General features: G+C 35.4%; 1 protein-coding gene across 1 annotated transcript in view; it reads left to right on the plus strand.

Annotated features, from left to right (window-relative positions):
• MIPOL1 (mirror-image polydactyly 1) overlaps positions 1–14,761 on the plus strand; it is a 241,455-nt gene that overhangs the window by 35,638 nt on the left and 191,056 nt on the right. The gene's annotated exons all lie outside the window — the stretch shown is intronic.

Genomic DNA, 14,761 nt, shown 5'->3' on the forward strand with positions numbered 1-14,761 from the left:
ATCAGTATACTTACTGTGTGTTTGCTCTGTTCAACATTGTACTAGGCTCTGTGAGGGATCACAGTAAAGTCCTGATTAAAACATGGCTCATTAGAGAGACAATAATCATTAAATAATTAACAGGACAGTATTCAAGTTGTGATTAGGTAATATGATTTGTTTTTTGTTTAGATTAATGGCTTTTTTTTTTTTTTGAAGACTGGTAGAGAAAATACAAATAAAGGTACAAAAAAGTTTACCTAAATGCTACACTTTCTTCTCCCAGATAACTATCTTAATAGGGAAACATAATTCCAAACATTTCTCTTTGCTTATATATTTAAACACTATTATCTGGAAAGATGGATAGTTGGTGGTAGAATGGATGCATACATAGAATTAATTTGGTAAAAATCAAAACATTCTCTACAAGCTGTTTCATTTGAGTGACACAGTGTAGAGGTTAGGAGCCCTGCATCTGTCTTTGAATCCTGGCTCTATTGCTTCCTAACTGTACAGCCATGGACAGATTAGTCTCTGGGACTCAGTTTTTCTGTCTACAAAATGAGTAAATAGTGTCTGTTTTATAGAGGTTGTTATGAAGACTAAATGATTTAATAAATATTAAAAACTACCTGGCTTGTAGCAAGTGCTATATGAGAATTTAGGAGTATTAATTAATTGAAGTGAAACTGAAGAAATTGTTAAATTTCTTTCAATGTTTTCTTTCAGTAAGATATAATTCCCTAAGGAGCCATGTCAATTTAAGAAAAGAGTCTGAAAAACATTAAAGTGTTGGATTTGTCAGGGTTTTTTTTAGTTTTTGGAAACATGCAGTTTCACGTAAACAATATTTGACCCTCAGCTATGAAATAAGTAATTTTAAACTCCTGTTTTCTTTTGCTTTATCATTCTTCTAAAATTTTTGTAAAAGTTGTATTATATTCTACAGCCAAAATGCCCCTTTGTTGTTTAATCATAATCTTTAAAAGGATTGAATACCTGGCCCACATGGCTCAGTGGTTGACTGTCAACCTATGAACCAGGAGGTCATGGTTCGATTCCTTGTCAGGGCACATGCCCAGGTTGTGGGCTTGATCCCCAGTAGGGGGCGTGCAGGAGGCAGCCAATCAATGACTCTCTCATCATTAATGTTTCTATTTCTCTCTCCCTTTCCCTTCCTTTATCTGAAATCAATAAAAACATATTTTAAAAAAGGATTGAATAATCAACACTGGCACTTTTATCATAAATGGCATTTTTATGCTTGAGTTTTTTATTGTGGGGAATTCCTGAGGGTAACAGAATTTCTATTTTCAAACAGGTTTTTGAGGGAAGGCTCATTTCTCTGATTTAACATGCCCCAGATTGGTTATGTGGTATCCATATATTCAAACTGGTTATGAATAAAATTCTTGGGTTAAATACTTTTCATTCTAAACATTGTAAAAAAAATTTTTTTTTCTGGCATTGAGTGTGGCTGAAAAGTCTGAGATTAATCAGATTTTTTTTTTCCTCCCTTGAGGTTACTTGTTCTTTTTTGCCTGAATATCTGAAGGATTCTTTCTTTCTTTTATTTTTTTAACTATATCTTTATTGATTTCAGAGAGAGGAAAGGAGAGGGAGAAAGAGATAGAAACATCAATGATGAGAGAGTCATTGATCGAGCCCGCAACCCGGGCATGTGCCCTGACCAGTAATCGAACCCCGATCGCCTGGATCCCAGGTCGACACTCAACCGCTGAGCCACGCCCGGCCGGGCAGGATTCTTTCTTTATTCTTGAAGTAGAAGAACTGAATCAGGATGTTTGTGTTGATTAGTCTATAGTAATATTTTTGGATCCACAGCTAACCTCTCTGAGGACTATTTGATTCTTCCTTTATTTCATGGAAATTTTAGGTTTGTGGATTTTCTATTCTGTTTTTTAGGTTTTCTATTTTATTCTATTTTTTAATTAAAACCTATAGGTTTTCTATTTTAGAAATTCCAGTTATTCTTATTAAGGGGCACTTTTGCCCTTATCTTTTATCTGTTCAGTAATTATTTTAATCCCTCTTTTTCTCTGCATTTACTGTGATAACCTCAAACCTTTCCTTTATGTTAGAAAATTCAATTTTTACTTTTCCCTTTCCTGCAATTTCTGGTTCATTTATTGAATTGTTTGTTTATTTACTTATGGTTCTCAACTTGTTTCTTTAATTTTTTTAATTTCCCTTTTTATTCCCACTTTTGCTTTTGCATTTTCCCTTTGAACTTTTTAAATTGAAGTCATGTTCTTTTTGTGTTCTTCTAAAATGCCTGGGAGGAAAATTTTCTTCTTCCCCTGGATTTTGTTACCTTTTATATTATGAACTTTGTCTCTTTTGTATGGTGTTTTGTCATGTGTTTGTGGTGTATTATTCATAGTTGACATGTTATGTCTCGTCATCTTCCTCATGCTTAAATTGTCAAGAACTTTTCTTTGTTTTTATATGGTACCGGTGAATTTTCCTTGGCCAACCCTGATGATTCTTGCCTCTTCTATAATGATTCTTCAGTAATGCAGACTTCTACTCAGGAAGGACATTTTTTACTTTTCTTTGGGCTATCTACTCAACTCATTGGTCTCTCAGGTTATTTCCAAGCTGTGTGTTATTAGTGAAAAATTCTCAGGATTTGTAGAGTTTTCTCTTCTTATACCTGTGTTCATGTGTAAAAGGGAAAGTTGGGTAGACCTGGCCAAAGTCATCATTTCCCCACCCTCTACCCTGTGCCTACTTAAAAAAAAATTACTATATAATATTCTGTTTCCTTTACTGTTTCATTTTTACTGACTGTTCATTTGGTTATATGATGGGATAAGTAGATTTTTGTGTTCAGATCTCACTCTGCCCCATTTATTTGGACTTTTTTTCCAATAAACTTTTTTTAAAAGAATACAGAAAAGTTTTACAGAAAAGTTCCAGAATTAGTACAGAGAGGTCCTTCATAACCCTTACCCAGTTTCCCTTATTGTTATCTTACATACTATGGTACACATCGCAGAGGAGAAAGCAACATCGTTCCATAACTCTCAACTAAACTCCACCCTTTATTCAGATGTCACTAATTTTTCTCTTGTGTCCTTTTTATGTTTCAAGGTTCTATCAAGAATTTCATATACATTCAGTTGCTATGTCTCCTTTGCCTTCTCTGCTGTGACATTTTCTCAGACTTTCTTTGTTTTTGATGACCTTGACAGTTTTCAGGAGTACTGGTCGGCTATTTTATAGAATGTCTCCATTTGGGTTTTTCTGAAGTCTTTTTCATTGTTAGACTGAGGTATTGTTTTATTAGGACAAGAGGGTACAGGAGTGAAGTGCCATTCTCATCAGATTATTTCATAGTTATATGTTATCAGCATGACTTACAAATGATGATGCTAATCTTCATCACCTGTTCGAGGCAGTGCTCACCTCTCCACTAAAAATTATTCACCCACATTTTCCTTTCATACTCTACTCTTAGCAGCAAATCACTTAAGTGCAACCCTTACTCAAGGAAAGAGGAGGAAGGAGGTTGGTTACTAGAGCTCTGCTTTCCCCAGGGGAGAATGTCTACATAAATTATTTGTAATTCTCTGCTCCTTCTGCTCCCATATTTATGTCGTATGGACTCGTGGATATTGATTTATAATCTGATACTGTTATTTGTTTTGGTACATGGAGCATTCCATCTTTAGCCATTGGGAACTCTTTCAGTTGATGTCCGTATCCCTTTGACGTGTACTTATCTTCTTGATTTTTGAGCACTTTCTTTCTTTCTAGCACTTCAGGATGCTTTGGGGGTTATGTTTTATAGGGATGTCTAGAGATGTACTCCCCCCACCTCCAGAATCAGCCATTCCTCCAAGAAGACCTGATTCCCTTTATTGGAAAATGGTATTAGAGACCAAGATCTTGATGCCAGGTGTGCTCCTTGTTGCTGGGTGTGACTACTTCTAGGCCCAATCAGAAGAAAGAGCTAGGAAATGTATGTATGTAGACTAACGGATGTATGTATACACACATAACTGTAATGTTGTATCTATTCATCTGTATCTTAATTAAGCTAAACCTAAATTTATTCTGATGTTCCTGATTCTTTTCTTTTTTTTAAATATATCTTTATTGACTTCAGAGAGAGGAAAGGAGAGGGAGAGAGAGAGATAGAAACATCAATGATGAGAGAGTCATTGATCGAGCCCGCAACCCGGGCATGTGCCCTGACCGGGAATCGAACCCCAATTGCCTGGATCCTAGGTCGACGCTCAGCCGCTGAGCCACGCCCGGCCAGGCTGTCCCTGATTCTAATCCAGTTCATTCTAGCTTTCCCCTTTTTCCTTATGTGTAATTTTTCTAACAGTAAGAAACCTGACTCCCACCCTGCACCATCCATTTACTCATGTATTTGTTCTACCCTGGTATACGTTATAACTCTTTCAGAATCATTAACCCATATCTCCATGAGAAACAACTTTACCAACCAGAGTACGCTGTCTATGTATAGTTTTCTTAGTAGAGTCTTATAGTTTTCAGTCAAAATACCACTTCCCAAAATTATTTAGGTTGGCTCTTTTGTTTCCCCTACCTCCTGAAGTGAGGTTATACCATATATTTGTAATATAGTCAGGTTCTTATTCATAGTTGGCATTCTATCCTAGGATTAGTTAATCTGGTGATTTTTTTTTTAATTTTTGGTGATTTTGAATAAAGTTGCTATAAGCCTTTGCATACAGTTTTTGTGTGCATGTATGTTTTCAAATTAGTTGGCTAAAACTGGTAGCAATGATTTTAACATATGTTAGATCTATTAACTTGACAAGAAACTGCCGAACTCTTTTCCACAGTGGCTGTACCATTTTGTATTCCTATCAGCAATAAATCAGAGTTCTTGCCGCTTTCCATTCTTACCAGTACTTGGAACTCTTGTTTGTGTGTGTGTGTTTTGTTTTTTGTTTTGGATGTTAACCATTCTCTAGTGGCAAATGATATTGAGCATCTTTTTTTATGTTTATTTGCCACCTTTATATCTTCTTTACTAAAGTGTCTATATATTCGATCAGCTTTTCAAATTAGGTTGTTCATTTTCTTGTTAACTTTAAGATTTCTGTATGTTCGTATACTATGTGTCTGGTTCAGTTCTGTTTGCTCAGAGCACAGCATTATAGTCCCCACTTAGGAAGAAGACATTAAGTAAATATTACATAAATACTTAAAATAATGTTAACTGATATGAAGAATTTTTGCTTCCTAGGAGCAGTTTAGAGTCATCTCTTCATGAATTATTATTTTGGGGTACATGTGGAGGATCAGGAAAAACTGTAAATAAGGAAAACAACAACAAGGAAGACAAGTATGTCAGCATAGCTTTAAATGGCACTGTACAGGTTTCTTTCTACTTAGCTGAAGTCTAGGTTCTGGACTTTCAGTGGTGCATTTAGACTAAATCCTTGTTAGATAAAACCAGTTTATAATTGAGCTTTGCTTGATGGAAAGCACATTTGGAGTATAGGTTGAAATTATATATAAATTATTTCACATCTCTTTTGTTTTAATTCCCTATTTTTTGCTTCCTATAATCTTCAGATTTCTTTTGTCTTTTTTCTCTTTTCTTAACCACTCTGATCTCTTTGCATCTTTATGTTTAATGTCTGTTTTGTCTTATTATTCTGCCACTTCTCTGCATTCTCTTTCCCCTTGAATGTTTAGTGTTTAGTGTCTCCTTTTTTCCTTTTATCTAAAAATAGGAAAAAAACCAAAAGGACTGAAGTTAAAATGACTTGCATATGCATACTAATATAGACATGTTTGCATATGTATATTCCAACCCTTGAGATCACGGTATATTGTTTCAGTCGCTCTGTTATTGTTGGTGAATTCTTTAACGTACTAAGGATGGCACTGTGTAAAAACGAGGCCAAGCATAAAGCAAACAATTCAGAATTTTCTGATTAGCTGATCACTAGTTCTTTTAGCATTCCACGCCAAATTTTAGCTTCTTTCCATTGAGCAAGATGAATGACTGTAGGTTCGGAAAGGAAAGACATGATATTGAGTGATTTAGGGATAAATCAAGAAATGTGACATTTCATGCACGGGTCTTTTCACTTAGAGTGCAAGGTTGTCAGTCAGAATTTGCATGGTATAGGAAATCAATTGAAACTTGAGCCCATGGACATTTACTTCAGCAAAATTCTTACTAATTATCATGACTATGTCTAGTTAGAATGTTGCAGGCATAATTTAGAGTTTAAAAAAGGTTGAGATTCTTGTGTATAATTGTAAATCTCATATTGATATCTAATTTATACTTTCTTAGCTATATTTCATATAACACTATTACTTTAAGTCTTTATGAAACCAGTAAAACTTTATACGTTGTACATGCTGCTAGTAAATCTTAAACCTAAAAAGGCGTTTTACATAAAAATTGAATGCCTTATATAACTGTTTTATATTGTCTTTTTTTCTTAAAGGCCTATTTTTTGTCTAATTTTTATGTTTTCTTTAAGTGATAAAGTAAGTGATATACTGACTGTAGGGCTGAATTTAACTTTCTGAAAACCACTTTATTTTATGAATAATCTTTAGCTAGACATTGAATGATCCAGCTCAGAAAAATATGTCAAATATACTGAATTGGCACTTACAATGTGTTAACATAAAAAACCTGGTCTCACCTAGCTGGCATGGCTCAGCAGTTGAGCATCAACCTATGAACCAGGAGATTGTGGTTCAATTCCTGGTCAGGGCACATGCCCAGGTTGTGGACTTGATCCCCAGTAGGGGGCGTGCAGGAGGCAGCCAATCAATGACTCTCATCACTGATGTTTCTTTCTCTCTCTCCCTCTCTCTGAAATCAATAAAGACATATTTTAAAAACAAACAAACAAAAAATCTGGTCTCATTTTTCAATGCTCTGTTCAGGGACCAACAAAGTAAAGGACCTGTGGTGTAAATTTAGCCTTCCTCCTACTTTTGTAAATAAAGTTTTATTGGAAGACAACCACACCTGTTCATGTATATATTACCTATGGATGTTTTTGTGCAACAAAGGTAGAGTTTAGTAGCTGTGACAGAGAACGTGTGGCAAAACCTAAAATGCTATCTGACCCTTTACAGAAAAAGTTTACTGTCCTTGCTCTATATAATCTAGTTGAGACTAAATTGTAATGTAGTTGATCTTTGATACCTATGATAAGTATTTTCTGAGACTTTTATTATTTATTTATTATTTATTTGTTTATTTATTTATTTATTTATGTATTTATTTATATCATCACCTGAGGATATTTTTTCCATCGCTTTTCAGAGAGAGTGAAAGGGAGAGAGAAACATTGATGTGAGAGAGACACATCTATTGGTTGCCTCCCAGCACCAGGGAAAAAGCCTGCAACCAAGGTATGTGCCCTTGGCCAGAATCAAACCTTGGACCCTTCAGTCCGAGGGCCAAGGCTCTAACCACTGGGAAAAACCAGCTAGGGCTTTTCTGAGACTTTTAAATGAATACAAATAGAGAAATGCAAGTATTGGCGTTTTCTCTTTCCAAATTTATGTTTGTATTGAAAGTTACTTTGTTCCTATTTAAGCTTTCAAATCTCAAAATAATCATTTGTTCATTTTTATTAAAGTTTTATTTTTCTCCAAATGACTATTACTGACTTCAATTTTAAAGTATAATTTAGCAAAGCAAAATTGAGATTCAAATGCTAAGTGGCTCACTTGTGCCCTACATGTCAGACCTGGCATACTTACCAAACATGATTCCCGTTCATCAGGAAAATGATCAATTACTATATATTATGTACTTTTAAGGATAATCACATAAATTATTTATAGTCTGAATGCTAAATTCATATGCCAAGGATTTAGTATAACCTTTTTATTTATATAAAAAATATATATTTTTAAATAAATTATATATTTTTTATTGATTTCAGAGAGAGGAAGGGAGAGGGGGAGAGAGAGAGAAACATCAATGATGAGAGGCATTGATCCACTGCCTCCTGCACACCCCCTATTGGGAATCGAGCCTGCAACCCCGGCATGTGACCTCCTGATTTATAGGTCATGCTCAACCACTGAGCCATGCCAGCCAGGCCAGAATAACCTTTGATAAGAAAATTTTACCTTAATTTTTAAAAATTTTAGTTGTTAGTAGGGTATTTTAATGTTAGACTGCCTACAATTATCTTAGCAATATCGTGTTGAAAGATGTTAATTTGAAACATTGAAACCATCTGTTAAAGTAATAATTCCTCACATTGCATTACTTGAAAAAAACTTACAAGTATTACATAGGAATTCCATAAACTCTTTGTTGTGTTATTTGAAATACACATATTAGGTAACCTACCTACACTGTTATTTTCTTCGTGACCATATGTAATTCCTTGAAACAGAAAAGGAAGATTTATAACCTTGAGAATTAAATTTTTTTGCAAAAGTTGCGGGTAATCTACCAATCTAAGTGCTCAATTTAATGTATCTTTTTACATTTTAAATTATCAAGTTTAATAAATTAATTGTGAAGTTTAAAACTTTAAGTTGAGTTTTATTTGGCAATTGCCATGATAAACTCTTAGTCTGATTTCATTGAAAAAATAACATTAAAGTAAATATTTCTCATCACATATAATTTCCTTTTAATTTTTGAAAATTATTTTAATTATTATTTTTTTAATTTAAAATATTACAAATGTCCCTTTATCTCCCCAATGACCCGTTCCACCCCATCCAACCCCCTCCCCAGTCCCTCTCCCTACTGTTGTCCGTGTCCTTGGGTTGTGCATAGATGCATATAAATTCTTTGGTTACTCTCTCCCCCTCTACCCACCCACGCCTCTCCCTCCCTATGACATTCGTCAGTCTGATCTATGCTTCCATGTCATTAAATCTATTCTGTTCATCAGTTTATTAAGTTCTTTAGATTCTGCATATAAGAGAGATCATGTGATGTTTGTCTTTCTCTGCCTGGCTTATTTCACTTAGCATAATATTCTCCAGGTCCATCCATACTGTCCCAAAGGGTACAAGATCCTTCTTCTTTACAGCTGCGTAGTATTCCACGGTGTAAATGTCCCACAGCTTTTTTATCCACTCATCTACTGATGGGCACTTGAACTGTTTCCAGATATCAGCTATCGTAAACTGCGCTGCTATGAACATAGGGGTGCATATATTCTTTCTGATAGTGTTTCAGGATTCTTAGGATATAGTCCTAGAAGTGGGATCACTGGGTCAAAAGGCAGCTCCATTTTAATTTTGGGGGGAACCTCTATACTGTTTTCCATAGTGGCTGCACCAGTCTGCATTCCCACCAGCAGTGTACTAGGGTTCCCCTTTCTCCACACCCTCGCCAGCACAAGTCGTTTGTTGATTTGTTGATGGAGCCATTCTGACAGGTGTGAAGTGATACCTCATTGTGGTTTTAATTTGCATCTCTCTGATGATTAGCGACGTTGAGCATTTTCTCATATGTCTCTTGGTCATCTATATGTCCTTTTTGGAGAAGTGTCTATTCAGGTCCTTTACGAATTTCTTAATTGGGTTGGTTGTCTTCCTCTTGCTGAGTTCTTTGTACACTTTGGAAATTAGCCCCTTATCAGATACATCCTTCCAAATATGTTTTCCTAGACCGTGGGGTTCCTTTGTATTTTGAGGCTGTTTTCTTTTGCTGTGCAGAAGCTTTTTAGTTTGATGTAGTCCCATATGTTTATTTTTTCTTTTGTTTCTCTTGCCCTAGGAAATGTATCAGTGAAAATTCCACTATGTGGGATGTCTGTGACTTTACTGCCTATTTTTCTTCCAGGATTTTTATGGTTTCATGACTTACATTTAAGTCTTTTATCCATTTTTGTGTATGGTGAAAGTTGGTGGTCTACTTTCATTTTTTTGCATTTATCTGTGCAATTTTCCCAGCACCACTTATTGAAGAGACTGGCTTTACTCCAATGTATGCTTTTGCCTCCTTTGTCAAATATTAACTGACCATAATGGCGTGGGTCTATTTCTGGGGTCTCTGTTCTGTTCCATTGATCTATATGTCTGTTGTCGTACCAATACCAGTCCGTTTTGATTACAATGGCTTTGTAGTACAGTTTGATGTCTGGCAACGTGATCCCTCCCACTCTGTTCTTTTTTCTTAAGATGGCTGCAGCTATTCGGGGTCTTTTTTGGTTCCATATAAATTTTCGAAATGTTTGTTCTAGATCTGTGAAATATGCTATTGGTATTTTAATAGGAATTGCATTGAATTTATAAATTGCTTTGGGTAGTATGGACATTTTAATGATACTAATTTTTCCAATCTATGAGCATGGTATAGACTTCCACTTGTTTAAATCTTCCTCTATTTCTTTTTTCAGTGTCCTGTAGTTTTCCGAGTACAGGTCTTTTACATCCTTGGTTAAGTTTATACCTAGGTATCTTTTTTTTTTAGTTGCAATGGTAAATGGTATTTTTTTTTTTAGTTTCTCTCTTTGAAAGTTCATTGTTGGTGTATAAGAATGCCACTGATTTTCGAATGTTGATTTTTGTATCCAGCTACCTTGCCAAATTCGTTTATCAAATCTAGTAGTACTTTTAGAGAGTCTTTAGAGTTTTCTATGTACAATATCATGTCATCTGCAGATAATGACAGTTTTACTTCCTCCTTTCCAATTTGGATACCTTTTATGTTTTCTTCCTGTCTAATGGCTATGGCGAGGCCTTCCAGTACTATATTGAATAAGAGTGGTGAAAGTGGACATCCCTGTCTTGTTCTTGTTTTTAATGGAAATGGTTTTAGTTTTTGCTGGTTGAGTATGATGTTGGCTGTAGGTCTGTCATATATGGCCTTTATTATGTTGAAGTATGATCCCTCTGTTCCCACTTTGCTGAGAGTTTTTATCAGAAATGGGTGCTGGGTTTTGTCAAATGCTTTTTCTGCGTCTATTGATATGATCATATGATTTTTGTCCTTCATTTTGTTTATGTGATGTATCACGTTTATTGATTTGCGGATATTGTGCCAGCCTTGCATCCCCGGCATAAATCCCACTTGGTCGTGGTGTATGATCTTTTTAATGTATTGCTGGATCTGGTTTGCTAGTATTTTAGTGAGGATTTTAGCATCTGTGTTCATCAGGGATATTGGTCTGTAATTTTCTTTGTAGTGTCTTTACCTGGTTTTGGGATGAGGACGAATCTGGCCTCAAAAAAAGTGTTTGGGAATTTTCCCTCCTCTTTAATTTTCTGGAATAGTTTGAATAGAATAGGTGTTAATTCTTCTATGAATGTTTGATAAAACTCACCTATAAATCCATCTGGTCCAGGACTTTTGTTTATTGGGAGGTTTTTGATTACTGCTTCAATTTCATTAGTTGTTATCGGCCTATTCAGGCTTTCTGCCTCTTCTTGATTCAGCTTTGGAAGGTTGTATGCTTTTAGGAATTTGTCCATTTCACCCATGTTATCCAGTTTATTGGCATATAGTGACTCATAATATTTTCTTACAATCCTTTGTATTTTTATTGGGTCAGTTGTTTCGCCTCTTTCATTTCTGATTTTATTTATTTGGGTCGTCTCTCTTTGTTTCTTGGTGAGTCTGGCTAAAGGTGCATCAATCTTATTTATGTTTTCAAAGAACCAGCTCTTGGTTTCATTGATTTTTTTGTATTTTTTTTTAGTTTCAATGTCATTAATTTCTGCTCTGATCTTTATTATTTCCTTCCTTCTACTTCCTCGGGGCTTTTCTTGCTGTTCTCGTTCTAGTTCTTTTAGTTGTTGTGTTAGATGGTTCATTAGATCTTTTTCTTGTTTCTTGAGATAGGCCTGTAATACTATGCATTTTCCTCTCAGGACTGCTTTTGTTGTGTTCCATAGATTTTGGGTTGTTGTCTGTTCATTTTCATTATTTTCTATGAAGTGTTTGATTTCTTCCTTGATCTCCTTGGTAACCCATTCATTGTTTAATAGCATGCTATTTAGCTTCCATGTGTTTGAATATTTTTGAGTTTTTTTATAGTGGTTGATTTCTAGTTTCATGGTATTGTGATCCGAAAAGATGTTTGATATGATTTCAGTCTTCTTGTATTTGTAGAGACTTGCCTTGTGCCCTAACATGTGACCCGTTTTTGAGAATGTTCCATGTGCATTTGAGAAGAATGTGTATTCTGCTGCTTTGGGGTGAAATGTTCTGTAAATGTCAATTAAATCCATTAGGTCTAGTGAGTCATTTAAGGCCTGTTTCCCTGTTGATTTTTTGTCTTGATGACCTGTCTAGTGCTGGCAGTGAGGTGTTAAAGTCCCCCCCATGATTGTGTTGCTGTCAGTCTCCCCCTTGATGTCCACCAAGAAAGTTTTTATATATTTAGGTGCCCCTATATTGGGTGCATAAATGTTTATAAGGGTTATTTCCTCCTGTTGGATTGATCCCTTTAGTAATATGTAGTGACCAACTTTGTCTCTTGTTATGGTCTTTATTTTGAAGTCTGTTTTGTCAGAAATAAGAATTGCTACTCCAGCTTTCTTTTCCTTTCCATTTGCATGGAATATTTTATTCTATCCCTTCACTTTTAGCCTGTGTGAGTCTTTTGCTCTCAGGTGGGTCTCTTGTAGACAGCGTATATTTGGGTTCTGTTTTCTTATCCATTCAGCTACTCTATGTCTCTTGATTGGACCATTTATTTTGTTTACATTTAAGGTTACTATTGATATTAACTTATTTAATTCCATTTTTCCCCTTTATGCTGATGTACTTTTCTCTCACTATTCTTTCTTTTTCTTAGAGCAGTCCTTTTAGCATTTCTTGCCATGCTGGTTTGGTGGTACTGAATTCCTTTAGCCTTTTTTTGTCGGGGAAACTCTTTATTTCACCCTCAATTTTAAATGATAGCCTTGCTGGATAAAGCAGTGTTGGTTGCATTTCTTGCTTTTCATTACTTGGAGAACTTCATGCCACTCCCTTCTGGCCTGAAGAGTTTCTGTTGAGAAATCAGCTGTCAGCCTTAGGGGGGTTCCTTTGTAGGTCACTGCTTGTCTCTCTCTTGCAGCCCTTAATATTTTCTCTTTGTTCTTGACATTTGCCATTTTAATTATGATGTATCTTGGAGTGGGTCTCTTTGGGTCCCTCTTGTTTGGAACCCTCTGTGCTTCCTGAACTTGTGTGGATTTCTCCCTCGCCATCCTAGGGAAGTTTCCTCTCAATATTTCCTCCACCAAATTCTCTATCCCTTGCTCTCTTTCCTCCCCCTCTGGCATTCCTATAATGCGAATGTTATTTTGCTTCATGTTGTCCCAAAGCTCCCTTAGACTGTCCTCATACTTTTTAAGTGTTTTTTCTTTTTGCTGCTCTGATTGAGTGATTTTTTTCTACCTTGTCTTCTAAGTCACTTATTCTGTCCTCTACTTCATTGAGCCTGCTTTTAATTCCTTCCAGTGCATTCTTGATATCAGATATAGCATTCTTTATGTCTTTCTGAGTTTTGTTTATGGTATGTATCTCTTTTTTCATGTTTTCACTACGTTCCTCGATCTTACCATCTAGTACCTTGTTTTTCTCATTAGTTTCTTCGAACATCTGTATAATCAATATTCTGAACTCTGTTTCTGAAAACTTGCTTAACTCCATCTCATCAAAGTCTTTTTCTGGCAATGTTTCCTTTTCTTTAATTTGGGGGTTGTTTCTTTATCTCCCCATTTTTGTAGGTCTTAGTGTTTGTATCTATATATTAGATTTATTTGCTGTCTCCCAGTCTTGTGGGGAGGGATTTTGTATTGTGAGTCCAGTGGAACCCAGAGGTGTGTTTTCCTTATACTTCTGAGCTCTTTGCTCTCTAGGCGTGTCCCTTTTTTGGGTGTCCCTTTTGCGTGTTCTTTGGGTTCTGCTGTTGTGGTTGGGTCTAGATTGTTGTTGACCAGTCCTTGGGAGGACTCTCCTCTCACATTGGCTGTGTGTCACAGCCCGAACCTTGTCATGTAAGCTGTTGTACGGGTGCTGACAAGGCAGGACAATACCCAGCTAAACTTCCAGGAAACAAGGGGTATCTTACAAAATATCTCGACAGTCACAATGAAGACAACCCAAGGGAAACTAGAACTGGGAGCGTGAAGGGAGAACACAAGTTCTAGAGAAAAAAATAGCTTAAAAAAAGAAAGAGAAAGAAAAGTAAAGCTTAGAGAGATAGAAGTATTTTGTTGTTAATAGTGACTAAAATTTAGAAAATAATAATAAACTAAAATGTTAAAAATAGAGAAGCTACTGGGAGATAATAGAGGCAGAGAAAAGATTCTGAAAGAGCAGCCAGCAAACAATTAAGGGAGAGAATAGGAATAGGATAATAGTTGAAAATGAAAAACTAAAAATACATTAAATAGAATAAGAGAAACTAACAATCTAACAAAAATACAGGAAGACAGAAGGGAGGAAAACAAAAGCAAAATGGAAAAGAAGAAGAAGAAAAAAGAAAAGAAAGAAAAAAACAGTTATGCCAATAGATTGAAAGGAGAGAGAGATAAAGCCTGGGTAGGGAGGGAGTCCAATAAGAGATTTGGGGAAACTATAGAGGAAAGCAGTAAACTTGCTGGTTATAATGATAAAGTCCCAGCCATTAAGCAGAAATATCAAGAAAGTCTTGATATTATAAGCAAGGATAAAACAAAACAAAGCAAAGAAAGAAAACAAAACAGAGAAACAAAACCAAAAACAAGCTAAGCAAAATGAAATTCTTTGAAGAGATAAAATAAGAAAAAAAATTAAAACTTAAAAAGAAAATTTTTTAATTATTATAAAATTTAAAAA

This window comes from Miniopterus natalensis, chromosome 1 (assembly GCF_054644295.1).
Source record: "Miniopterus natalensis isolate mMinNat1 chromosome 1, mMinNat1.hap1, whole genome shotgun sequence".
Taxonomy (NCBI): domain Eukaryota; kingdom Metazoa; phylum Chordata; class Mammalia; order Chiroptera; family Miniopteridae; genus Miniopterus; species Miniopterus natalensis.